Source organism: Battus philenor, unplaced genomic scaffold, assembly GCF_028537555.1.
Source record: "Battus philenor isolate CCGP_79_NKW_IND1 unplaced genomic scaffold, ilBatPhil1.0.hap1 SCAF_21, whole genome shotgun sequence".
NCBI classification, from domain to species: domain Eukaryota; kingdom Metazoa; phylum Arthropoda; class Insecta; order Lepidoptera; family Papilionidae; genus Battus; species Battus philenor.
The window spans coordinates 11,868,793-11,895,583 of NW_027181684.1; the positions used below are offsets into that span (position 1 = coordinate 11,868,793).

General features: G+C 34.0%; 1 protein-coding gene across 2 annotated transcripts in view; it reads left to right on the forward strand.

Annotated features, from left to right (window-relative positions):
* LOC137923276 (uncharacterized) overlaps positions 1-26,791 on the forward strand; it is a 104,079-nt gene that overhangs the window by 45,069 nt on the left and 32,219 nt on the right. The window contains exon 2 of one of the 2 annotated variants that reach the window (XM_068766475.1): positions 5,182-5,203. The exons of the other annotated variant lie outside the window; for it this stretch is intronic. The gene's annotated coding sequence lies outside the window, so the exon portion shown is untranslated. The remainder of the gene's footprint in view (positions 1-5,181; positions 5,204-26,791) is intronic. 2 annotated transcript variants of the gene reach the window in all.

The window sequence follows — 26,791 nt, forward strand, 5'->3', positions numbered from 1 at the left end:
ATGTACGTATTAAACATTTCAGAATTGATATAAGATAGTCTACAATTCCTCATACAATCACAGCACTAAAGATTTAATACAAATTCACAAACAACAACACATACCTCACTTGAAGCCGTCCCACATTCTACATAAATTTTATATTTTGAGGCGTGAGACGCGGTTTTGACAACCGCCTGCAGATCTTACGCCGTTTGTTCTTAAGTTTTGCGCATGCGTAGACCGATGGATTGACAGATAAGCGAAAGCATTTTGACAACTGCGATATTTTAAGTTAAACGTCTTACTAAAAAAAAAGTACGCGATCGTAAACAATAGTCCGATCATCGATTAGGCCTTAATTTACCGATTTTAATCGATTTCATCGACATCATCGTGTAGTGTTGGGACAGAGAAAGCTATATAGTATAAATATGCATCGGATTTCTCTCGTTGCACGCCAGCGCTCGTGCGCGATCTTCTATGAAATATTTAAAAGTGCATTTATTGGATAAATCTAGGAGCGGGCTTCGCGTCACCTGGTATAAACACGAGAACTTGTTAAACTAACGTCTCCATTCGGTGTAAAGATAGACTAGACTTCATCTTCATCAGCTATAAGACGCCCACTGCTGGACCAACGCCCAACAGGACCGAAGAAGGGTCAGCATCCAGCGTTTTCACAAGATCGTCTGTCCATCTTGTGACTGAACGTCTTACGCCATTGTTTTTCAACACAGAGTCCACGTCCCACTAGGGGACAATTTAAATATTTAGGGAGCGAATCAAAAGTGAACTCGACACTAGTTAAACCTTAAATTATATATTATATAGAGGGGCGTAAGAATTTGCAGAAACACTAAGGTGGACTCCGCTGCGGAACCTTAAGGCCCCAGCAGTCTTCGGTTCTGCGCGATGTGTGACTGCCCACCGACACTTTTAGTTGCCAACTCACTAGGCTGTGCCACTTACTTCTATTCGTCTAAGATTCTCTTCATACTTCTCCATTTAGGCGCGTACAGAAACTTCGAGCATAGGTCTCTCCATGGTTCATATATAGTACAAAAAGTATATAGTACAAAAAGGTTGAATAACACTGTCCAACGCGGTGCTTGCCGATCCCAGCAGCCGTCTTGCGCGCTATGTGACATTCTTACCACCTCTTCAACTTACTAAACCCACCTAGACCAGATCTAGACTTCGGTAGTCAATAATTTGGTCATTTCATATTCTTATATCCTTACATCGAAGTTCGGCCATTTCGTAAGGCCTTTGAGTTGTAATGCTAAACGTGTAATATCCCAAACACAGGTCCTGTAACGGGGCCCTTGCGACAGCTCACACAATGTAACCCTAGCTGTAGAAGTCACAAAGCTTAGTGACCTCTCAATTTTGGTAATATACTAACTAGAGGCCCGAGACGAAACTCCCGTGGGAGTTTTGCTAAATATAAATGCGATATAGATAGTGAGAAAATCAACAGGAATTAAGAATAAATAAATTGTTATATAAATATATGAAAGCTAGAGAATAAAGAAATAAAAATATTGTGAATGTAATTAGACAAAAGAATGAAAGATATTGCGAAGGACGAAAGATGAGAATGGAAATGAATCCAAATTATTTAAAAAGTTATAATTTAAATAAAGACCATATTCACTTATGAAGTTAATATTTCTAATAATAATGGAGCCATAAAAAAAGATTAAGCGTTCGTGTATTGATGATATGTATATCTATAATATAACCTGACTTGCATATTGAATATCGGTTTGAAAATATTTATACAGGGTGATTAGATACAGGTGTAAAATATTTAAAGGGTAAATGTACACGCACATGAATGGTACACATTATCAAAAATCAATGGTTTCAAAAATAATAAACAACATGACGATAACAAAGTAAGGAAAAGCTTTTTTAAATTTCGCACTACTATATATTAAAATTAATAATTGATTTCTGTTTGGTATACAAATCGAAAGAATAAATCAATTTAACTATTTCGAAGTGAATACTTTATACAGAATGATTTAAAATAGATGTACTATAAGCTTTGAAGCTTCTTGCTGACCTTTTTAAGCTAAACTTCTAGCCAATCATGCTGTATAAAATATATAAAAGGCTTGTGTACATAAGCACTCTATTATAATTTGACGTCTGATATAATTTACTTTATAAATATACTAGCTGATCCCGCAAACGTTGTTTTGCAAAAAAAAAATTGATATTTTAATTTACAAATAAAAAATAAGGGTTGATCGTAGAGGGGTGAAAATTTATGGTTGTATGTATTCTTGTATGCTGTATCATAAAAAAATAAAAACCAAAAATTTCGTTAAAAAAATAATTTTTTTTTTAAGTGTGAACAACCTTTATCACTAAGGGGTATAGAAAATAGATAGTAGCCGATTCTCAGACCTACTGAATACGCATATTAAATTTGGTAAAAATCAGTCAAGCCGTTTCAGAGGAGTTCAAGTTCGAACACTGTGACACAAGAATTTTATATATTAGATTGGGAACCGAACCTGTCATCAACGATTATAAGATACAAGCTATCTTTTCTTTTAGCAATACTGATATATGTACAATAGCGTGCGACTTTCGACTGTATTCTTATTAAATTAAAGTACAATATCATGTGACAATAAAAATGAATCAATTTTCGTATTGTTCTCTACGGGCTGTATCGAAATGAGTGAAGTTCGGTGGAGCATGGCCGTCTCGCGCTCGACCGGGCGTCCAGTACACTGGGCCACGCAACACGTGACTCCACGTAAAATAATACAACCTCCATAATAGCTCTTATTTACATAGACATTAGATTAAAAATCGCTTACGATTAGCTAAAATTAATTAACTAATATATTAGGTATTATATCGTTCTATATAATTATACACGTCTAATATTATAATCACGTTTATTAAGTGTTGAAAGGTCATGATTTTATGTGATATTGATAGTTAGTTTTTATAAATCGAACATTTAATGCTTCTACATACACCGGCACACTTAGAGGAACCTAATAAAGGTAGATTTTTCTAAAAGTTTTTGTAAATCTTGAGAAGTAGTTTTATTAACGTGTAAGTACCCACTTAATATATGACATACTTTAAAAATTTCATACTTTTCAAGTGCGGTGACAGGGTTATCGGCATCGGTGTTTCATCACGTTGTACGACCTTATAGGACGACTGGATCTTACGTGCAGAGGCGAGGGTAAGAATTTAGTTCACGGACCCTTCCTCTCTGTGAACTTGGTACCGATGAAGCTGTTAAAGCCTTAGGGCTAACAGCATAAACATCTTCAGATATAATAGCGAGGGCAAGGCAGAAATCAATAAGAACACTCGATGTCAGCAAATTCTTAAAAGAACCATAAAACATGTCGCCACACTTGAAAAGTGTTAAATTTTTAAAGTATGTGATTTCTTAAGAGAGTACTTACACGTTAATAAAACTACTTCTCAAGATTTACGAAAACATTTTAAAAAATCTGCCTTTTTTGTGTTTCCCTGATTGTACCAGTGTTTGTATTGTGTAAAAGTACCAATATTTAGCCACTTCCGCACATGCAGTGGTAGTCGTGCAACAAAGTGCACCGCCTGCCAGCCCGCTGATAAATGCGCGTGAGGCAAACAATCTTTGTTTTTGGCACTAATCGGTGTAATAAGTTATGTTTACTACTTAATTGTTCCCGTCCGGGTCTTTAAGAACCATGGAGTGTGGTCTGGATTTATCTACGAGATCAAAGATTGGTAGATGAATGAAAGCAACCCATATAGTCCAGCGGATTGGCAAGTAGAATGGACAGTCGATAGACAATACAGTGAGTAAAACAGATGGCTGCGAGTTCCTAAATTTTCAGGAGTGTAGACCACGGATCACGGCAAGCGCTGCCAAGGACCTTTTTGAACAACTCTGGATAACTACCGCTTCCAACCGGTTCTGGTGTGAAGAAGAAAAAGAAGTATAGGAGAAATCGTGGAAGAAGTGATGAGTATGCGATGTAATCACTGTCTTTACTAGGGAAACAAAGGGTATCAGAAACAGGGCCTTTAAATAAAAACTGGTTCTGTTGGAACTCTATGGGGAAGAACTATGTCCGATAGCGAAATCACTTCTAGTTATATATCTATGAGGAAGAAATTCAATTGTATTTTTTGTAAATTATTCATACATAATCTACATCATGTTCAATAAAACATAATTACGTTCTACATTGTACAATACGAATTAGACATGCGTGAGAACGAAGCAATTTTAGTGAATCATCCTGTATATATATCGACTTTCCATAGTGTCACTCACCCCTACAGACCCTTGGTCAAACAAAGCTATACGATACAGTAATGAGCTGTAATGTTAATATTAATAAAGATCAGAATTGAATGTAAAGGATACATATAGTATTTGGAATTCATAGTTTGTTGATAAATTTTTTATAGGCGCCTATAAAGTAACAAATGGGTTTATTGCCTTGTAGTTATGTCCACGCGAGCGATATGTTATGATAGTTTTGCACTGCTGGTACGGTGATTAAACTGTAGTCCTATAACAGACGTGTTAGGTTCGAATTTGCTCTTAAAAACAAACTGGTCGCTATTCGTAGAATGATCACTAATTTTTGACGAAAAAAAAACTATACTACTCTAAATGAAGGCAACAAATTTATTTAAAATCAAAAATTAAATTAGAAATGTTCTTTATATAGGCCGGCTTTATATAAGTATTTTTGGGTCGTCAATCAACACAATATGTCGCTATTGTTGTACCTACAGGAAGTTGTCACCTGCTGGGAAGGCAGTTCTGCTGAGAGCCGGCGAGAAACTCAACAGTTGCTCTTTACAAATATTGTTTTATAAAGAGCGAGCGACAATAATTAGCTTCTTTGTGAGCATTGACAACATTTAATTCCACGCATTAACATCAGTATAGTATTCTTGGATACAATAGTATACTTTTTTAATATTGTTTTCAATATCTCCAGAAGCAGTTCTGGAATTGATCATGGAATTTTATATACGTACAAATACCTTGAATATGAAAACTAGGAGTACACAGTTTATTTTTATTCCTTGTATTTACATTGTATCTATCGCTGTTTTTAAATATATTATTATATTAGAATAATTTTTGATAATTATTTATTTGTGCACATATATAACATATACAATAAATTTCATTGTTTGTTTCAGATGTGTTAGAAGCATAAATTTGGTAAGAAATTATAATTTTTAAAAAAATTTTTAAAGCGCGTTTTTAATATTTGTGTGTGAACTGTGTAAGTGGTGAGATGGGGTGAGGCGCAATTGAAAAGACGCACATGAGATATTTAAGAACAGACGTATTTGACTCTGTGTTTGGCACTAATCGGTGTAACATAACTCCTGAAGATGCCCCGTGGAGGGGTGAAACACGTGTTGAGTAATTTGGTGGTGGCGGTTGTGGGATTCGCATTGTTTGCCGCATACGCATTTATCAGCGGGCTGGCGGGCGGTGCGTTTCATTGCACGACTACCACTGCATGTGCGGAAGTGGCTAAATATTGGTTCTTTTCTTACTTAGGGTGGACTTCCGCGAGGTAACGCCTGATTCCATTAAATATAGAACAGACGAACGTTGGTGACTAAGATAATTTTTTGAATAATTGTAATTTCTTTTTGCATGACACCTTAACGAGGCTTGAGGTGCTAAATTTGTTGAGCTTGGACCTGCACAAACTAAGTTGGAGGGATTTATTTATTGACCTCCTTTACATTACTGCCTAAGAGGCACGTAACGAATTTATCGCAGTGTTACAGCTAAAAGTGATCTAATATATTGCTTTTTTAGTTAAAAGATAAAAAAATAATAATTTGACGTACAATCGCCGAGTATAGTTGTATTGATGTAAATCTAGTCTAAGTACCTATAGGCGGTGTTGATGTAACGCGCCTTATATGTTTGAGGACTTCATGTTGGTAATGACCTAGTGTTGGAACAGCTGTCGTGTACATGATAATTCAACTAAACAGTACTCACTCTCCGGAGTTACGAAATGGAAAAATTTTATTGTTTCCGATATTAGTTTTAAAATTTATCTATTTATTAGTAAATTTACAAATAATAAATGTAGGTTTTTACAATTATTTTTATTTAAAGAATATAATCATAAATAAAATTAATTAATAAGTAAGAAAAGGACCAATATTTAGTCACTTCCGCACATGCAGTGGTAGTCGTGCAATAAAGTGCACCGCCCGCCAGCCCGCTGATAAATGTGTATGCGACAAACAATAGGAATCACACAACCGCCACCGCCAAATTACTCAACACGTGTTTCACCCCTCCACGGCGCATCTTTTCATCACTCTGCGTTTGGCACTAATCGGTGTAACATAACTCCTTAAGATGGAAGATGAGGCTGGCGGGCGGTGTACTTTATTGCAATTCGAGACTACGACGAAAGAACCCTAAAGAAAGAGTCACTGGGCTATTACTAGACTAGATCGTTATTGACTAAGGTCACATCAAAACATATATCGGCGGAAGGTCTATCTTGCTTAAGGCCTGTTAAATTTGCCGCCGTACAACAATAGCATTGTCATGTTTCGTTGCAGGAACAGTTGGTAACATCGTTGTACGTGATTCGATAAATAAAGCGAATTTTCGCTTATTAAAAACTAGAACTTTTAATAGAATTCTTATTGATAGTACATATATTATTATTTTTTTATCTATTTTATTTTGGACCCTTCTCTGCTTCGCAAGGTGCTATAGTTATGGCGAAAAACTAGGAAGAAACTTCACAACAACACATACACTTTATCAGATATATCCTAAATTAAATCAAAATAATCTGTTCGACATCACTGCGAAGGATTCTCTCAGTGGCAATGTAGTATGTAGCAGTTGGAGCTGTAGTTACTTAGAGAGCCTTCGAGTTAGTTTTGTTAATAGATCTAACATAGGAAGAAGTTCCCTGGTTACCTTGGCTTGAGTTTTTAAGCCAAAGGCATAAGGTCTTTAGACTGATTCAGTATCTGTTATGAAGCTAAAAAAAAATTAAATTCTTTAAAAGCGTCTTTACTATGTTTGGGGTATCACAGTGTAGTTGTATTGAATTGTCGTCAATGGTAGTGGTTCGAAGCGGTGGGAGCGTCTGATCGTTCGCTCGTGGTGTCGTGACGGCGAGGAATGAGAGAAAGCGGCGAGATGGCCGCTGGACCGCGACTTGCAGACGCCGCACCGAGAACAATGCTGTATTGTTACTCATGCAGGCATGGGTGGGCAGCTTCTTTTTGTTTGGACCGACAGATGCGTTTTGATATTAAACCCACATATATGTACACACCCTTGTAAAGTTTAACAAAAACTTGTTAAAAGTCCCACTGCAGTTTGAATTTTTTTTAAAAAGTAATCTCAAAAATAAACTTGACATAATTTATTTTAGGCCCATCTCAAACAGTGAATTGAAGAATAACATTATAGAGAAGTTCATATTGATTCTAGATTCAGTCAAGATTCTAATAATAAAATAAAGTAATCCTACTAATCTCCATTCAAAAGATCGAATCAGAAATGACATCTGAAGAAGAACCAAGGTAACCGATGTAGCTTGGAGAACTGCTCGTCTGAAATGACACATTGCTCCAGCAACCAATGGTCGTTGGAGACGAGTTCTCTAGTAGTATCCACGAGCCGCTAGACGAGGCCTGGATAGGCGCAATACTAGGTGGACCGACGTCATAATCCAGGTCCTGGGAAGTCGTTAGGCGCGGGCGGCGCGAGACCAGTTTTATTATAAAAGACCGGCTATCGTAGCTGTCTTTGGGAGATATCTATTCCTGATAGAGGTCGTCTATCATTTGACATAAAGATAATTTCAATTGAATCAATTTATATAATGCTTATTTATTATTCTTTCGAAAAGACTACGGAGCAATGGTAACTCAGTGTTAGGGCACTGAGATTTGCGATCATATATCGCTGGTTTGATTCCGATACTATCATATATATTTTTACACTTTGTGCATTAATTATATAGGAATACTACTGCTTAGAAGCAAGTTTTAGGAAGTTAGACAGCTGTCTATGCGTACGATAATAACACACTGCGATCGCAAACCTATCTGCTAAGCGTGGCGATAATGGTATATTCTCCATAAATATCTTTGTGGAAGATCTATGCAAGTGATGTTTAAGGGTTGAAACGATAACGACGACAGTGATTAGTACCAGGTTCGTAATGTTCTAGAATTCTAGCTGGAAACTTAATAGTTAAGCTTTTACCTTATTCGAGGTAAATCATTACACCTATCCCCCGATTTACACGGTACTTGTTTTACACTTTTTCGCTTTTACACGGTTTTCCAGATAAGATTTTTTTTTAATAACCGATGTCTATCTGCCATAATGTAAATATTTCTGCTTCAAACATCGAATCGGCACAGATAACTTCGAGTGATGAAAGTGAATTCGAACCTCGAAATTCGATTCGATTGCGAAAAAAAAAATGACAGTAAGTATCTTTTTGTTCTTCTCTTTAATGTATTGTAATCAAATAAAAAACAGTGTTTCCGTAATATATTAAATATTTTAACTTGTCAATGCATTTTTTTATTGCTGTGTAAATCTGAAAATATTGAAAAAAAACTGTTAAATAGCAAAACCATGCATTTTTTGCAAGTTTTTCGATTTACACGGTTTTGACTTGAAAATTTTTAATTTTCGATTTACACGTTTTTCTCAGGAACGTATCTACCGTGTAAATCGGGGGATAGGTGTTTATATCTCTGTTTTTATTTATGCCCTTGGAGTATATTCTGATTGTGACATAAAATAAATATTAAAAAAAAACAATATAGAAATAACAGTTACGGTCATTTATGGTTTTTTGACTTTGTTAAACCATGGAGCAATTTTATGGAATTCGAAACGGCGATTCTAATCACCCACTGAGCAATGTTCCATTGCGTCGCTGTCCCTTCACTCGCGTAAATAATCGATTGATTTAATTGCGTTCGGCGTTTCCGTATTAACAATACTAACTCGGTTTTCAATTGCTCAAGACGATGTAATTGACCCGTAAAATAACCTATAATTAGTTACTTTGTTATACGATTTACTTTTTTTTTTGCGAAATGAAATTACAGTTTAAATTTAGAATTTTATATAAATATTATTAATCATATCACAGACTGGCAAGCGACGAGTTTGCAATAATAAAAACAATTCTATCTTATAATTTCCAACACAATAAAAAGTAACTTATAAATTAATGTTTTAATTATCTCTATAATTAAAATCATTATCATCATTTTAACTGTGGGACGTACACTACTCGATATAAGCCTCTCTCTTAAATTTCCAGTAAGGTCAGTTTTTTTGACCTCCATTTTGTGGACCTCTCGTTCTCCACTACATGGTATAGCAGGTACTATTTATACAATTAATAATATGTCACTGAATATTATTATTGTCATGTTCCTCTCTCATCCTTATCAATGTCTCTCATTTATTTTTATTTTTTTCCTTTTAGAAAATCTTGCATTAGTTATCTTATCTTTTGTACATCGAATGACTTCCATCGCCTTGTTTACAGGTTCCTACATTTACGTTTTTTTATTTTTATGTTTTAATTGATTTATATAGCACATATGCTCATAATACAAACGGTATAATATATAATTATAAATACAATAACAAATAAAAACTTAAAAGTGAATTAAAGAATAAACAATCAATTAAATAGTAAACATTTTTTAATAATATTCTTAAAAATGCCTAGTAAATCACTATCTATTTTAACACGAATAGCCTGTCTGGTTTAATTTTTAATTTTTTTTGACCATGTAATGATTTGACCAATGAAGAAGAATGCGCCAGCATTTTTAATCTCAGATTCTCTGATGATTTCTAAGATCGCTCGTGTGTATAATAAAGATATTGGAGCTTTGATTTAGAAAGAGATAGAGGGAGTGAGCGGATTTAAATAAATATAATATAGTAGATAAAGGATGAGAGCATTCCGTATGAGTAACCAATTGAGCTTAGCGGGAAATTCAGGAGCATGATCATATTTTCGGAGTCCAAATACAAAAGTTTTGAAGGCGCTCAAGTTTATATAGAACTATTGCAATTGTTAAAGTTTCCTTATTTGTGACGTCACTGCAAATTTATAACGAGAGATAACGAGGTTTACTCGTAATCGAAATATAATACAAGATATAAAGATAAGCTTGCTATACATTTCCTAGCTCTGTAGTTGCGGCCAGCGTCTATAGATGGCGCTGGTTGTTGGTTAACATAAATGGGGCACTCCGCGGTAGAATCGTCAAAAACAAAAACATAAAATATCTTCGGAGAAAAGGAACTATGTTATTGCTCCACCCAGAGAGGGCCATAACGCGTCTAAGAAAATCGAATAGATATCAATTAGTCAATATGTCAGGCGATGCATCTAACGAAGAACTTGTAAAAGACAGAACGGCTAACAGTAATTTAGTCTATAATCAACTTCACATATGTTTAGATGAATGAATGAATGAATGATTGAATGAATGAATAAATCCTTGCCCGCAGTTCGCGAAATAAGATCGTAATTTGATTGTAGAGGTCCCTCCGGACTGTCCTACAAGTGACCCATTGTCCACTAGTTGCGCAAGCATATCGCAACGAGTGTTCACTTCCTTATTAGTGTCGAGCAGGTCGCTCGTGCTGTGTAGAACTAATACTTTCCCTTCTCCATTTGTCTTTGGTTTCGTCAACCGGTTGCAGCGGAGATCGAGTGCTTTGTAATGGGTACGAACAAGTGGTTACAAGAATAAAATTCTACAATTGATTTATGTACACTAGCACATATCCACAAGATATCTTACATCTTTTATTTTTTTAGTTTTAATACTATAAAACTAGAAGTATATTATTGAATTTTATAATAGCATTCAATAGTTTTTGGTTGATCGAAATGTAATTAAACTTGTTTTGTTGACTGTTGTTAAATATTATTAAAAAAATTTTTTAATTCCTGGCTCTTTTCAACATATCAGCATTTCGCGACTGTGGTTGCGTAGTAAAGAATAGAATATACTGTTCGTTTATAATGTTAAAAGTAATAATAGTGCGTGTAGGTGTTTATTTGAGTAAAGACTGTTAAGTACAAATTATCTTGTATGTAATATAATCGTTCTGTTATGTCTACCTTTATAGGTGACACTACATTGAATATTTACAGTACAGGATGATTGTAAATAAGTGTAAAGGTTAAAGAGTTAGACATACAGATCATTTGCTACACTCTGTTCAAAAATCAATGGTTTCAGAAGGTTCAAAACTCAAGTTTTTTCTTATGAATACTTGCGTTTTTGATGAAAAAATTTATCGTTTTATGATTTTTGTATTGTTAAATAATAGCCAACTCTTAATAAATTATTAAAAACCATAAGAAAGTAAAGAAACTGACATAACGTGGTTTAAAAGTACAGAGTTATTAAAAAAATTGTTTTTAGGAATTCTCGCCTTGAAAGCTTTTATTTCTATTTTTATATTCGTAGGTTTAAATTGAAGATAATGTTATAGACGATCACATTTATAATTGAAATTATATTTTATGATATCTATCGAAGTAAATTAGTTTTTCTTATTTATAGCGATGAACAATCGTGAAGTAACATTTTAATATAAACTCCTTTGATTGCCTTAGATTTATAATTATATGATGGTACTCATTTTATGTTTAATTATATTTTTAAACAATTAAATGTCCTTAAAATATAACCAATACATCGACATTTATATGTGCGTAATATATCAATCCCAAAACAGAATCGGAAATTATTTTTTTTTCATTTGCGCGATCGACATAGTGCAAGTTGAAATACGATGGCCTATTCTAAAACTTGAATAGTTCACGGACCCTTTCGTTCCGCAAACTCTGTTCCAATATAGTTGTGAAAGCTCTTAGGACTAATAGCACTAAATTCAGTGGCGTACCTAGGGGGGGGCGGTGGGTGCGGTCCACACCGGGCGGCACTTACCTTGGGGCGGCATTTTTTAAATTTACTTATAGTTGTAAAAAGCAACTTATTCATTTTATATTTTTTCTTTCTTGAATAATAAATTATTATTATGATTATTAGAAGAAGAAAATAGTAAAACAAGATCAGATGCTGGAATATTACTCAATTCTATGTAATCTTTTTCTTTTCTATGTTACCTTCATTTATGGGAACCCGTCCTTTTGGAAATTAAGGACGCTCAAAAATACCTGCAAGTAAAAGGGTTAAATGTCCACTAATGCCATATAAAACTAAATTCTTTGCAAACACATTTTATGAAACAAAGAGTTACGCTAGTACAAAACGCTGTTATAGCAGCCAAAATAATTTGTGAAGAGTTGGAGATATCGACTGAGCGTCGAGTTAGAAGGAGAAAAAATATGAGTGTGGAAAATTCCACGTGGAGACGTGGGGCTATCCTTAGAAGAAGAAGTACGAAGAGAAATGTTTTCATCTATGGACAGAATTATAAAGGAAATAAAAGAACGCTTCGATCAGTTGCATGGCCTTGTAAGAAAATATTCAAGTCAAATAAATGACTTGATTGATATTGATAAAGAACAGTTCCATATTAAAAGAAAAAGGATCCAGGTTTTTATGGCTGTACCTACACTAAAAAAAGAGGCAAAACATTAGAAAAACGGGGAGAAGGGCCCTCTTGATCTGCTAAAATTTATTCAGCAGTATAGGTTGGAAAATTCGGTTCCGAACATTTTAATTCTGTTAAGAATTTTTTAACAATTTCGTTCAGTGTCGCTAGTTGCGAAAAAAGTTTTTCAAAATTGAAGTTGATAAAAAATTATCTTCGTTCTACAATGAGTCAATTAAGACTACAAAATCTTGCAATATTGCCAATAGAACAAGAAATTACAAATAATATAAATTTTAAGAGCATTATACACAATTTTTCTAGTATGAAAGCTAGAAGAGTAAATATTATATAAATATATTTACGAGTGCAAACAAATATGTCTAAAAAAATTTACTCTGTTTATTAATTAATATTGATTAAATAACTTATTATATTTACTTATAGATTAATACTTAATATTATATTTACTTATAGATAATTTATTTATGTGTAATTAACACAATTTATTTATTTATTTATAAAAGCCACTATTTGATTGACTTATAATATAAAGGGCGGCAAACTAGAGATCGCTCCGGGCGGCAAAAGTTCTAGGTACGCCACTGACTAAATTCTTCCCTAATAATAACAGTAGTAATTCATTTTTTTTTAATAGTCAAACTTAGCGACAAAACACAATGTTAATAATTAAAAAAAATCTTTGTCTTATTGTGATTTGAAAAACAAAGTTCTCGTTGAAAGACCACTTTAATTATTAATAATTAGCTTAACATGCAATGTTTTAACGGCATGCGCACACGCAGACGCTGCGGAGATATTGTGTGTGTGAAAGTATTTATTTACAGAGTCTATTAGTATCATTACAATAATGATGTAGGTATAATTGTTATCTCAGTAATTATTAAACAATTATAAGGACCATCATTTAACCGTAAGATGCCCACTTCTGGGCACTTCTGGGCATTTTTACCCAAACTAGTAAACATTGCAAAATGTTCGTTGTAATTTTTCATTACAGTTCTTCTGCTCTGCCGAAATGATCGTGAAATCTAAGTCTCTAATTGTTTTGTAATAAACGGAATCAGATTTTTTAATAAAAACGCAAACCATTATCAAAATTCAAAACTATTTTAAATATAAATTGACAGAAACAGCTTACTATTCTATAAACGAATATTTAAATGACTAAAATCCTTTACAGTGATGTTGCCTGATTATTTTGCTTTTATTTAAGCTATATCTGATTAAGTGTATATGTATAAATTTATATTAAACCTTTAAAAGATGTGTTGTTGAGTTTCTTTCTGATTCTTCTCCATAACTATAAAACCTTGCGAAGCAGAGGAGAGTTAAATATAAAACAGTTTAAAAAATAAAATGATAATAAGTCGATGATCAATAACAATTCTTTTAAAAGTTCCAATGTTGAATAAAGGAATTTTATCTTTATCTTTAAAAGGTTATCTAACATGAGGGGTATATTAATTTTAGACATTTCGGTCCTGAAGATCGAAAGGCTGCTCTCTCAAAACCACTGACTTAAGTTTTTCAGTCAGGATAATTGTCTTTTACCAACACTTAGCTTTCCGTGAAACCTCACTCTGTACGAAAAGTTTACATACTTTATTTCGATACATATATTCAAATTTCATGATTTAAAATTCCATTTAAAGCAGTGTTTTTAACCTTTTTTTGTGCCATGCACCAGCTAAGTTAACTAACTTATTACGCCCCCATGTAGGGGTTAAACACGTGTCGAGTTCATTTTGTCGAATTGCCCCATTTAACAAAATACCCCCTTGTAGTGAGTGGGTCATATGTTAGAAAACACTGACTTGAAGTAAAAAGGTTCAATCCACCTATATACGTTCCATCACTTCCTATAATTTATCGTCATCATCACTTTAAACCATGGATGCACAGACCGCGGCCCACCGGTCGAATACTGGTGGCCCGCCGACAGCAAAAATAATACTCTCGTACATTCGAAACATATTGAATTCTATTCTAGAATAAAACCAAAAAAATTAAATTACCTATACTTCTGGTAACCGGCCCGCCATCAGTTCATGATTTTCCCGAGTGGCCCCTAGTCTTAATAAGTCTGTGCAACCATGATTTCCATCAATGATGGAAAATCAGTCTCCAATCTATGGTTGGAATAGGCCTGCATCCAGTGTCTTTCAACCTTCGTCTACAGTTTCGGTTGCAGCAAGGGGTCGACAAAAGAAACTTTGCATCACTTATGGACAACGAGGAGAGTCACGCAGAAGGGTCATAGGAGAGACCTTTAAAAGAACAAGTTGGCAAAAAAAAAACAAAAATGTGTAAGACTAGCCAAGTACTTAAATATGTGATAAATGTAAAGAAAATAGAAAGGTAAAAATTGAATTATAAAGGAATGAAAATGTAAGAAGAAATGAAACAAAAAAAAATGAAAATAAAGCAAAACAGAACAAGATAGGTAAATCTATAGTATTCTGGTGGGAATGCAATAAAAGGATTAGGAAAAAATTAACACAATGAAAGAATTTGTTAAGAATAAACGATGAATGAATACATGATATTGAGAAGTAAAAAGACGAGAACACAAATAACCTGATAAATATATATATATATATATATATATATATATATATATATTCATCAGGGTATTTGTCTCTCTATATGTCTCCCGAGAGAGAGAGACTCCTGTAATGGGGACCATAAGAAAGTATAACCACGTCTATCCACCTTTTAGATATATATCCTACGTTGCTTCGAAGAAACATACGATCGTAAAATTAAAAAAAAATCTTTAATAGCACTCAAAGTCATCGCTGAATGTTAATTAAAGCCTTAAAAATATTTCTATTGCTATTTTATTAGTGATTTAATTAAAACCATAAATAACTTTCACGTCATAAAATAAAAACAGATTACCAAACACTTAAATTTTACTTGTAATATCTTTACTTATTTCATTTGATAGAAACCGCCAAGGCTTAGGCCTTTTCAAAGATCGCCACGACCGAACGGTTTTAGCAGGTTGTGCAGCCAGCATCTAGATACTTCTAGCCCTACCTAGTGGGGAAGTTACCCACGCCGTGTCCACCAGCTCGTGGTCGCCATTTTTCTCCTTCCAGCCTCAACAGACATTGGCTTTAATAGCAATGTACCCTGCTCATTGCCATTTCTAACGAGCAATTACTCAAACTACGTCTATCTACTCTTATATATATGCATATAAATCTAATATATAAAATTAACGTGTCACGGTGTGCGTGATTGAACTACTCCGAAACGGCTCGACCGATTTTAGTGAATATTAGCTCGCATATCAGCCAGGGTTTAGAATCGGACATCTTTTTTTCATCTCCCTAAATGTTAAGGGTGGTCCACCGCTAAATTGTATTTTTATTTTTTGGACAAAATTTTTTTGTTTTAATTTTTTTTGATATAGCATACAAAAATACATACAACCCTAAATTTTTATCTACGATCAGCCCTTATTTATTATTTGTATAATGTTTCCCAGAAATAATATATATAGCAAAACATCGTTAGCGGGATCAGCTAGTATGTATATATATATATATATATATATATATATATATGTGTGTGTGTGTGTGTTTGTAAGTATATAGTTGTCTGTAAGAAATTGGCTTGAGTGATAACACCGCCTATGTATAGGCGCCCACTGTAAGGCTACAACCTCCCCCAAAGATATCTATGAGAGGATTTACCATTATCGCCACGCTTGGCAGGCGGGCTGGCGATCAAAGTGTGATATTACGGTACGCAAAACGCTGCCGCCCATCCTTTGTAAAATTATTTTTTATTTTATATTACTAAGGATTATTAAATTTAATAATTAATTATTTACATAAATTCCGAGGATCTATCCCCTTTATGTACACTGCCTGAATCGTACGAGTGTCAACTTCATATTTATTTTATCTCTATTCATATTTCTGCGTATATTTTAATACTAAATATTACATTTTTATGTAAAAATAACAATGACCCTTAGTCACGACATGAATTGGAAAGCATTTTATCTGATAAAATGTACAAGATTCTAATGAGAAAAAATGTAGCGATTTGGGTAAAAAATTTGCATAAAACATAATTTTACAATATAAATCGTCTAAATTACAAAACAATAAAATGTTATGCTTTAATACAATTTGTAACTTTCCCATAAAACGTCAATTACGACGCCGCCATCACCTTCAGAGTAATTTGTTTATTGACGCTACCGGAGTTTGTTCAGTGAAATCGAAAACTATTAAATAAAAATGAATATATATTACTTTTTTCATTTTAATTTGTTCTCAACAAGTAATAGTTTAGAAATAATAAATTTTTATCGACAATGTTATCAACTTTCTTTGGAATTATATGGATTTTTTTTTAATTTACATAACTTTGCATTCTATGGATTCATTGTGCTGAGCCGGGTCTATCGTGTTGATCGAGTACAGTGCCTGGGGCTGACGGCTTACTTTGAAAGGTAGAAAGACATTTAAACAAAGACAAAGTCTTCAGAAGCTTGTACTACAAAAGGCAGCCTTCGCACAGCTCTGTTCTGTATGGCAATCACCGAAATTGTCTAGGAGAGTTAAGCTCAAAATATTCCGGTTCAATGTGAAAACCGTGTTGCTATATAGATGCGAGACGTGAAAGATCACCTAAGATATCTCGCGTCGGCTCCAAGTCTTCGATGACAACTGTTTTCAACGTATTCTCGGTATACACTGGCTTGAGAAAGTCTCTAACGTGGATCTTTAGAAACACTGCAGTGAGACGCCGATCGACCAGCAGATCAAACGCCGCAAGTGGAACTGAATAGGCCACACGCTCCGAAGGGACCCTGGTCACATACCGAGGCAAGCCCTAGAATGGAATCCTCAAGGAAAGCGAAGACGTAGCCGCCCAAAGCAAACTTGGCAGCGGTAGATCACTGTAGAAGTGAAGGCAGTTGGAATGACGTGAAGCGAAGTAAAGCGCGAGGCTCAAGACCGCTCGAGATGGCGACGTACTATGGACGCCCTCTGCCCCATCTTGGGGACATTTTTTTTTCCGCCCCTAAATCCAATCTTCTATAATTCAGAAGAGACCATTACATGCAATTTGTTTCTATTTATGTTTGGACTTGAAAATTATAACTTTTATTGACTGCTCTCTCTAGATCTGTACTCGAAATAATATGAGATCTTTACATTGTTAGTGTTGTTAGTTGTTCCAAAGCATTATATGTAAGATTGAATGTAAAATAAAACGTGGGTTGAGTATATAATAGTTTTTTTGAGCTTAGCCATTCTTATATTAGCGTCAAGGAAAGAGTAAATATTTAAGGTATATTTTTTTTCTTTAAATTTTACTATTTTTAACCTGTAATCCATTATTATATCGGAGGTAGATTTGGACATACTGACTTTATATTTAATTTTACATAATCATTTTTAATCTATGTTTACTTTAAATTTTTACGTAAATAGTTATAATTACATTCCTCTTATTATTAATCATATATATTTTAACTTTTACTGATTTCACTGTTAAACCTTCCGGCATTTATAAAAAAAAATTCTCTAAATTTGTCGGCAATCTTTTTTAGTTTCATGGTCCTATAACTAAGTCTTCTATGACACTATGACAAGTTTTTGGTCGTCATATAGGCGATAAAAGTCCAATGGAAGACATAGGCCTCCGTCGAAGATCGCACTATACCTCGTTTTACGTTTTACGTTTATCTTAAATATGTCATAGGTTCATTTACTAGGACTTCTATCTATACTATATCTACAGCCTTGTGGTTGCCCCTCGACAAGCTTTCGGTCCTAACAAGTACCACAATAAATCCGTGATTTTAAATCTTCTGCGGATCTCAACATTTCAAGCGAAGCCTTATCTCTGTTTGTTAAATTGGAGCTCTCTATCCTATATTAAAAAATTAAATATTAACGTAATATCTTAAATTTATTAGGAAAAAAAAACCTTTCTCTTTACTTAATACTGTACACGAAAGTACCTAAAAACAAATGTTTGTATGTTACATAATTATGAATAAATCGTTTCTTTAAGTGAACGGCGTTGTTTGAACAAATGCGGCGTTTGGCAATCTATTGTTCATGTAAATGTTTTATTTTCTTATCTTAATATCTGCACGAGCGAGTTTTGCGTGAGAGGCTGCTATTATCAGTGCAAAGCCTTGTGTATGGCCGGCGTAACGGTCCAATGTTTGTCTAAGCTTCTCAATACTATATACAACATCAAAAAGTAATGTGAATGTATTTATAAAATGTAAATTCTTTTAAAGTAATCCACGTATAATAAAACACACTTTTGCCAACGCTTTTCCAGTCTTCGAAACATTTGGAGCAGTCTTTTCCGGTACAGCCTTCAAGACGATTCGGTTTTTATATCCTAGATCGTATGAAAACGGTGTATTGGCCTTTTGGGTTTGCCGAATAGCCAGAAGTTGTACGGACCCGAATACGGTGGTTGCGGAATGATATTAGTCGAAATTTTGACGGTTTTTAAACGGTTTTATTTAGTTCGGCCCGTACGGAATTTATTTGGGTCAAAATTAGAAATTGAAATTTAAGCACCTTCCCGTTGTCAGATTGATCTGAAATTTGGTACACACATTTAATTTATATGACAATACAATATAATAAAATCAATAACATTATAAATCTAAGATGGCCGCCGATACAAAATGGCGGATTACATATTTTTCCTTAACCCCTTCAATATGGGTATCAAATGAAAAGGCTACACTAGTAAAACACGATGATTACGTCAAAATTTAAAATTCAAGATGGACGCCTTTCCAATATGGCAGACTAGGTACATATTTTTCCACAACCACCACAATATGGGTATCAAAAAACCGTTTAACTTAAAAGTTTTTTAAATGTATTTATTTTTTTCGAAAAAAGTTTGTACGATTTTGGCAACCAATCGAAACTTGACGCGTTCACAACAAAAATATACTCCGAAATACGTAATGATGAGTCCGTGTTTACTAGTATGACGTGTACAGTCGGCGCGAAATCATTTGCCAGATAATGTAACTCTATACAGCATCGCCCACTTTTTGATAGCTCTATCGAATGTTTTGCATCAACGAGAATGACCCATTGATGTCCTGTGACAGGATAATCAAGTTATATTTATAATCTTAAAGTAGATTCCTCTTTTCAGCCGATAAACGACCATTACAAGGCATAGGCTACACCCAAATATTGCCACGATGATCCCGCATTTTTATATTGGCCATCATAGGCCTCTCTAATATTACGAAGAACTACTACTGATATATTTTTTCCTTTCTACCGATGAGCGACCATTACAAGGCATAAGCAACACCCAAATATTGCCACAATGACCCCGCGCTATCATATCATAGGCCATCATAGGCCTCTCTAATATTACGAAGAACTACCACTGATATTTTTTTTCATTTCAGCCGATGAGCGACCATTACAAGGCATAGGCCACACCCAAATATTGCCACGATGACCCCGCGCGATCATATCATAGGCCATCATAGGCCTCTCTTAAATTACGAAGAACTGTCATTGATATTTTTTTTATTTTCCTTCTTTTCAGCTGATGAGCGCCCAAGGCATAAGTCTGTCCCAATGACCGCCACTCTGACCGCTCTAGCGCTATCCGCATCTAGTGACTTCCCCTATATCTATGTCGTAGATCCACCTAGCGATCGACCCAATTTTTTATTTTTTTTCTGGGTAAAAATCCCATACAACTTATTCTTTAACCAATGGCCTAGATATCTTGTGCATATTCAGATAATACTATCCCAAAAACAAAAAAAAAGTAGTTATCTGTACCAAAAGCACGGTACAGCGGTTCCGGTTGCACTATAGTAGTTGTTTAGGCAACTAAAAATCACGCTTCCGGTTATCCAATTAAAAATATTTACGTAACAATGAATAACCCGAAATTAACGAGCTTCTAAATAATTACAAGTTTAATAAAAATAACAAATTTATTCGGCTACGTTTACCACTTTCCACCGTAAAGTTAACTATTTAAATAAAAGTGAAAACGGTGTTGCGATTTGGAGGCAACGGACCGTACAGGCTTGAGCCATCTTCGCGGCGGCAAGAAATATACACGCCAGAAATAGTGAAAAACATTACAGATATTCCTTGTATTTATTTACAACAAAACTACTAAAACCTTTACACTAATATATTCAAAAATTTCAAATTAATTTCACATAATATCTATCGTAAAACGGAGAAGAATTTCCTTCTATTTTATTAAAAAAAATTGTTTACTTTTTTCACTTATTACTATAATTTACCGCCAATTTAGATATAGACAAATTTAGATACGTATAGTATAAACCATAGACAACGTAATAATGTTGTTTTTTTTCAAATTTCCCACCAGTGGATTATATTAGTACTCATACATTTTTATTAATATATGTAATATTTTTATTGCGCATATTAGAAAAGAAATATATGTATGATAACTAAAAGAAAGTACAATGGGCGGTTTTGTCAATTAAATCAATTTCTTCCAGAGAAGAGATTTGTGATCTTAGGTAGCTGGTATTCCCGGGGTATAATCTTGTACAAATCACACTGTGCGTTAATTATATATATTTGCCACAGCTTACAAAATTATTTTTCAGAGAATGTCTTGCGTATTATAATATCACACTGCGATCGCCAATTCGCCTGCAAAGGGACGCGATAACAATATATTCTCCCATAGATACCTTTGGGGGAGACTTTTGCCTTGCATTGGCGTCTATAGGCTACAGTATAATGGGCAGTGGTACCATTCAAGGCAATTACAGACAACTATATGTACATATATATGTATACACAAGTATACTGTGAAAATAGAAGGAGTACAAGTCTATTGACGTCCCTGCAAGACAGAGGCAGATATATCTTTGTGTGTATATACCATAAACGCCACGCTTGGTAGACGGGTTGCCGATGATGGTGATGGTACGCAGATGACTGCTGCCCATCCTCTGAAACTTCTAAGTGAGCAGCGGCAATTATACATAATTAATCCACAAAGTGTGAGTGAGACACAAGTTTCAATCCCCTATTGCCGGGCAACCACTGCTCAATTAAACATACATACATATATTGTCTTATATAAATACATTTACTTGTATATAATAAATAAAAGATTCAATTAACAGAGATAAGTACGAGGGTGAATCAAAAAATTCTTGGAATCAATATTAAAAAATGCAAAGATTTAAATAATAATATTTTATTTTTCTACATAATCTCCCTCCAATGCAATGCATTTAGAATAACGCGTTTCTAACTTCCTTATTCCTTGTGAAAAAAAATTATTTTCTTGACTCTCGAAAAAGTCCTCTACGGCAGCTATAACCGCGTCATTATCGTGAAATTTTGTTCCACGAATTTCCTCTTTTAATTTTGGAAATAAGTGAAAATCACTTGGGGCTAAGTCCGGAGAATATGGTGGGTGGTCAAGGAGATTGAAGCCAGCACAGCGGATTGCGTTGAGCGCAACTTCCGATCGATGAGCAGGAGCGTTATCTTGAAGGAACAACACGCCCAACGACAGTTTTCCACGACATTTTTCTTTAATCGCTTCACGCACTTTCGGGATTAAATTTGCATAATAGGGTCCAGTAATCGTCTGGCCTTTTGGCATGTTATCAATAAAAAGGATACCTTCACTATCCCAGAACACAGAGGCCATAACTTTGCCAGCGGTAGGAGCAACTCGAAATTTCTTAATGGATGGAGAGGATGGTCGTTTCCAAGACATGTTTTGTCTTTTAGTTTCAGGATCAAAATGGCGGACCCACGTTTCATCCATGGTGACAAGACGACGGCAAAAATTATCCGAATCACGCTGGAACATTTCGAGATTACGCTTGGAAATTTTCAAACGTCGCTTTTTGTTTTCGTCGGTTAACATTCGTGGCACCCATCTTGCAGACACTTTTTTGAACCCCAGTGAATCAATTAAAATGGATTGAACGCTACCAAAAGATATCTTTAGGATCTCGGCTATATGTTTTATAGTCATTCTTCTGTCTTCCAAAACCAGATTCTCAACCTTTTTGACATTTTCTTCTGTAACGGAGGTTGAAGGCCGCCCAGAACGCGGGTCATCTTTACAGCTTGATCTACCTCTTTTAAATTCAGCCACCCAAACGCACCCGTACAATAAGGTACAGCATCACCCCCTAATGTCTGCTGAATGTCCAAAAAAATTTCCTTCGTAGACATTATTTTCAAACTGAGATATTTTATCACCGCACGTAACTCACTTTTATCCATAATTTTGACTATTTAGCAACTCGTTGCACAAAAAAATTTATTACATGTGAACGAACTGACAAAAACAAGTGACAGTCTGCATAAATATAGTGTAATAGACACTCTTTAATTTGAATATCGAACTTGATCCAAAAAGGTTTCATATATATGCACTTCTAAAAACTTTTTGATTCACCCTCGTACGTATAGAAATAAATAAAAAATTGTGAAAAAGTATTTTTTTAAATTGGCAGATATTTTGCAATACGATATATCGATTTACGAATTTACTTGCAAACTATTGTGTATAAAGGATAAGTAATATTTCATTAGAATTCTTTGGATTAACCGCCATTTATTTGTTGTTTTAGTTTTTTATTTTATATATACTTTATTCATTGGAGAAAATAAATAAAGTATAAATGTTTATTAAAATAATGTATGAAGGTTTGTTTTTTTATATTTCCCGATTGTATTCTTGTCGTAAATATGAAATACGTTGATTTTACAATGCAATTCTAATCGAGAAATAAATTATCGATTACAAAATTAACCCAGTGTTTTGTTACGCGATTATTGTTTAGGCTTTCAAGTCATCCCGCTGCGAAATATCTAATGACCGCGTTGCATCAGCGGTGTTATCATCTTGCGTGGGGACATCGTCACGAAGGTGAACAGTTTCGTTAGTGATTTCGATTTTGACACCGGTTGAAAAAACCAATCGGTATTGCTAGCGTTGGATATCGATTCGCGCGCTTTTTTATCTGCGGTTTCGTTTTTACCGCCTTTTTTCGCTTGCTTACTGAAACAATACGTGTAATTAATTATTGAAAGATTTATTTATTACTGGAAAGTATGATAAACGCTTTGATCAATAAAAAATATGAATATACACTATCGCATGTCAGTTATATATAACTGTAAAAATATTTTCAATAATATGTATAAATAATTCATTTGTTCAAACATAATTAGATACAGTTCTTAATGATAAATCACAATAATAGCTCGCTATGATATAATAGTAGGACTTAAAAATTTAAGTCAATCAGTCATCAGTGTGTCAGGTGGCAAAATTGCATTTTAAATTAAAATTAAAAACAATTTACTTGTTATAAACATTTATCTTAAATGTAAAAATAAAAAAGAAAAATTATGCAGATTTATTTTATTAAAGATTATGTCACCTAAATGCTGACCGTCACGTCAGATAAACATTTGGAATCTGGCTTCAGTATTTCGTGCCGCTAGCTACAGAAATAATCATGGGATAGCATTTACCTTGCGAACGATATTTTGAATTGAGGTTGGTCACTGGGTTTCTTTTAAAGACTTTATTCTTGAGATATCCCCCTCAAAAGTCCTCGCGGATAAGATCTGGTGACCTGGGTATACAGGGGACTTTTTTGACCAAAACGTTGAATTTAATGTAAACATGTTAATTAAATGTCGAAAAGAAAACGGTAAAGGTACATAAATGAATGTTTTAAAACATTTATTTAATTGGGACTCACGGGTGAAATGTTCGTCAGGAGTATATCTTTTTTTCTTTATATTCATCTTATGTTATTATTGTACAAGCATTGTTTTTCATTTTAAAAGACTTAATAAGCAAACGTTCCATTATATACCTGTAAGTAAGGGGAAAAAAGATTTGTCCGACATAGAGGTTGATACCAAATAAGTGTAAAATTTTTAGAGTTGCATGTATAGCTTAATTGACTGCAAAAAAAAAAACTTTTGCACCTCTTTCCAATCACCTTGTATAAAGTCCGACAGGCCCAAAACTTCTGGCAGTGTAATCTCTGCAGAGACAGATATTGACTATCTATAATTATTCAATACATTATTTCAATAATTCAATAAAATATTTTAATATATTATAACATGCATTTTGAAAATGCTTTTTGTTACTATATTATCATTACGCTATTTATTCAAAAAGCATTGAATTTTAGATAAGCTATACATTCACCCCTTTAAAGGTTTTTACACCAAAATCAATTCACACTGTAGAATTTATTAACATCCTGTGTGATATAGAATTGTTAAGAAATGAATATTTCTCAAATTTTTAATTATTTTCTAAATAGACCCCAATCAAGGTGTCGAAAAGGCGTGTTAATCAAAGGCCACTATGGCACCGCAGATAAAAAGTGACTTTAAAGTTTTCTAAAGCCTTGAATCGTTGCGTCAGGTTGAATGGACCGCGTGGAAGGGCGTGTACACACTACAGCCATAGAGTTCGTGTTTTGTTTTCCGACGTGGGACAGTCGCAAACACAAGTGTTAAAGTTATATGTGTTTTGTTCGGGAATTGTTATAAGTAAATTTTAACGGTTGGTCAATCTTATAAACTTTATACTTGTAAAATATTTTCAATACATTCACTGTTAGATTTATAAATGACTATAATTTTTTATCAGTTCAGAAAAATCGTTCATTTTATTGTTTAATAATTTATACTTTCATTTATTTATTTATTTATAAAGCATGCCGGAAACGTAAAAACTAACATACTATTTATAATGACTACATGTCCTCCTTAGGTTGGTATATATATATCATCAATGACAAATTGTGACTACATTTACAAATTATTAAAATCAAAATAAAAAAATACAATAAAAATTACTATTATACAAAGCAGAACCAAAGATATTGACGTAGTTCGAAGAATTGCCAGTCTGAATTGGCAGATGGCGGAGCATATTACTCGTACAGCTGGTCGCGGAAGGTTCTTGGGTCGCTACCACCTGTGATTCGGCGTAGATAGACCCTATTGGAAACATGTTATAATTAGACGTCTTACGCCTCAAGTAATGATATAAAGAAAATGAAAACAACTAATATTTAACCAATGGCAATTGGGGGCGAAAGTTCTCTATTGACGACCACGAGACTCAAACGTAGCATGGGCTGTCGCTCTACAAGGCGAACCGACATGATCAAGGTCACGGGAAGTCCTTGAACGAGGATATCGCATGACAAGTTATGTCTTGAACTGGGAATTTGTAGTCTGATATGAAGATTATTTATTAATATATAAAACTAGACCAAGAACCAGCGTTTATACGGTGAACTAATAAACATTTATTATTAAGCTATATTTTTTAAGAAAAAAGTCATTAACAAATTTAAATAAATATGTAACAGTTTTCGCTTCGACTGTACATAGTGATGTGAACTGCTGTGAGTGGGTCGTTAGCATTCCGGCTGCGTGCGGCTTGTGTTGTTGTAATGTTCACTAGTGATGTGACACAGACCGTAATGAATATGTTATGTGATCATCCAAAAAAAGTTGTGCTAATAAACACATATTGTATAATCACGTGGTAGTAATTGCGACTACTACACCTATATATAGATTGCCATTGACTAACGCTCTTGGTCTGTTGATAAACCGGGTGATGGATTAGTTATAGGAGTAAAAAAATGAGTGAATATAACAAAATGCTGTTGAACTTTGTTCCCTGCACCTATTCACAATCACCCTGTATAAAGTGATCACTATGAAATGTTTTTCATTAATTCATTTTATCTATAGAAATGCGACGGGTCAATAATTTCTAGCAGTATAAAGTCTGTGGCGCTAGATAAACAATAATTCATTTTATTATGTATTAATACGAATTTTCTTACTATGTTAATATTATTACGTTATTTATTACTTTTGAAACCATTGATTTTTTAATAGGTTGTAGGCATAGTGATCAATCATCGTGTATGTACAGTCCTGGGCCACTTTAGTAAAAACCCTGTAAGTTTCCTCAAAAATCTCAAGTCAGGTCGTTATATAAGTTATTTTATTAAATTGAATAACTAAGTTTTAGTTTTAGATGCTTCAAGGAGTGACCAGACACATTTGACTATGGAAATTATCCCAT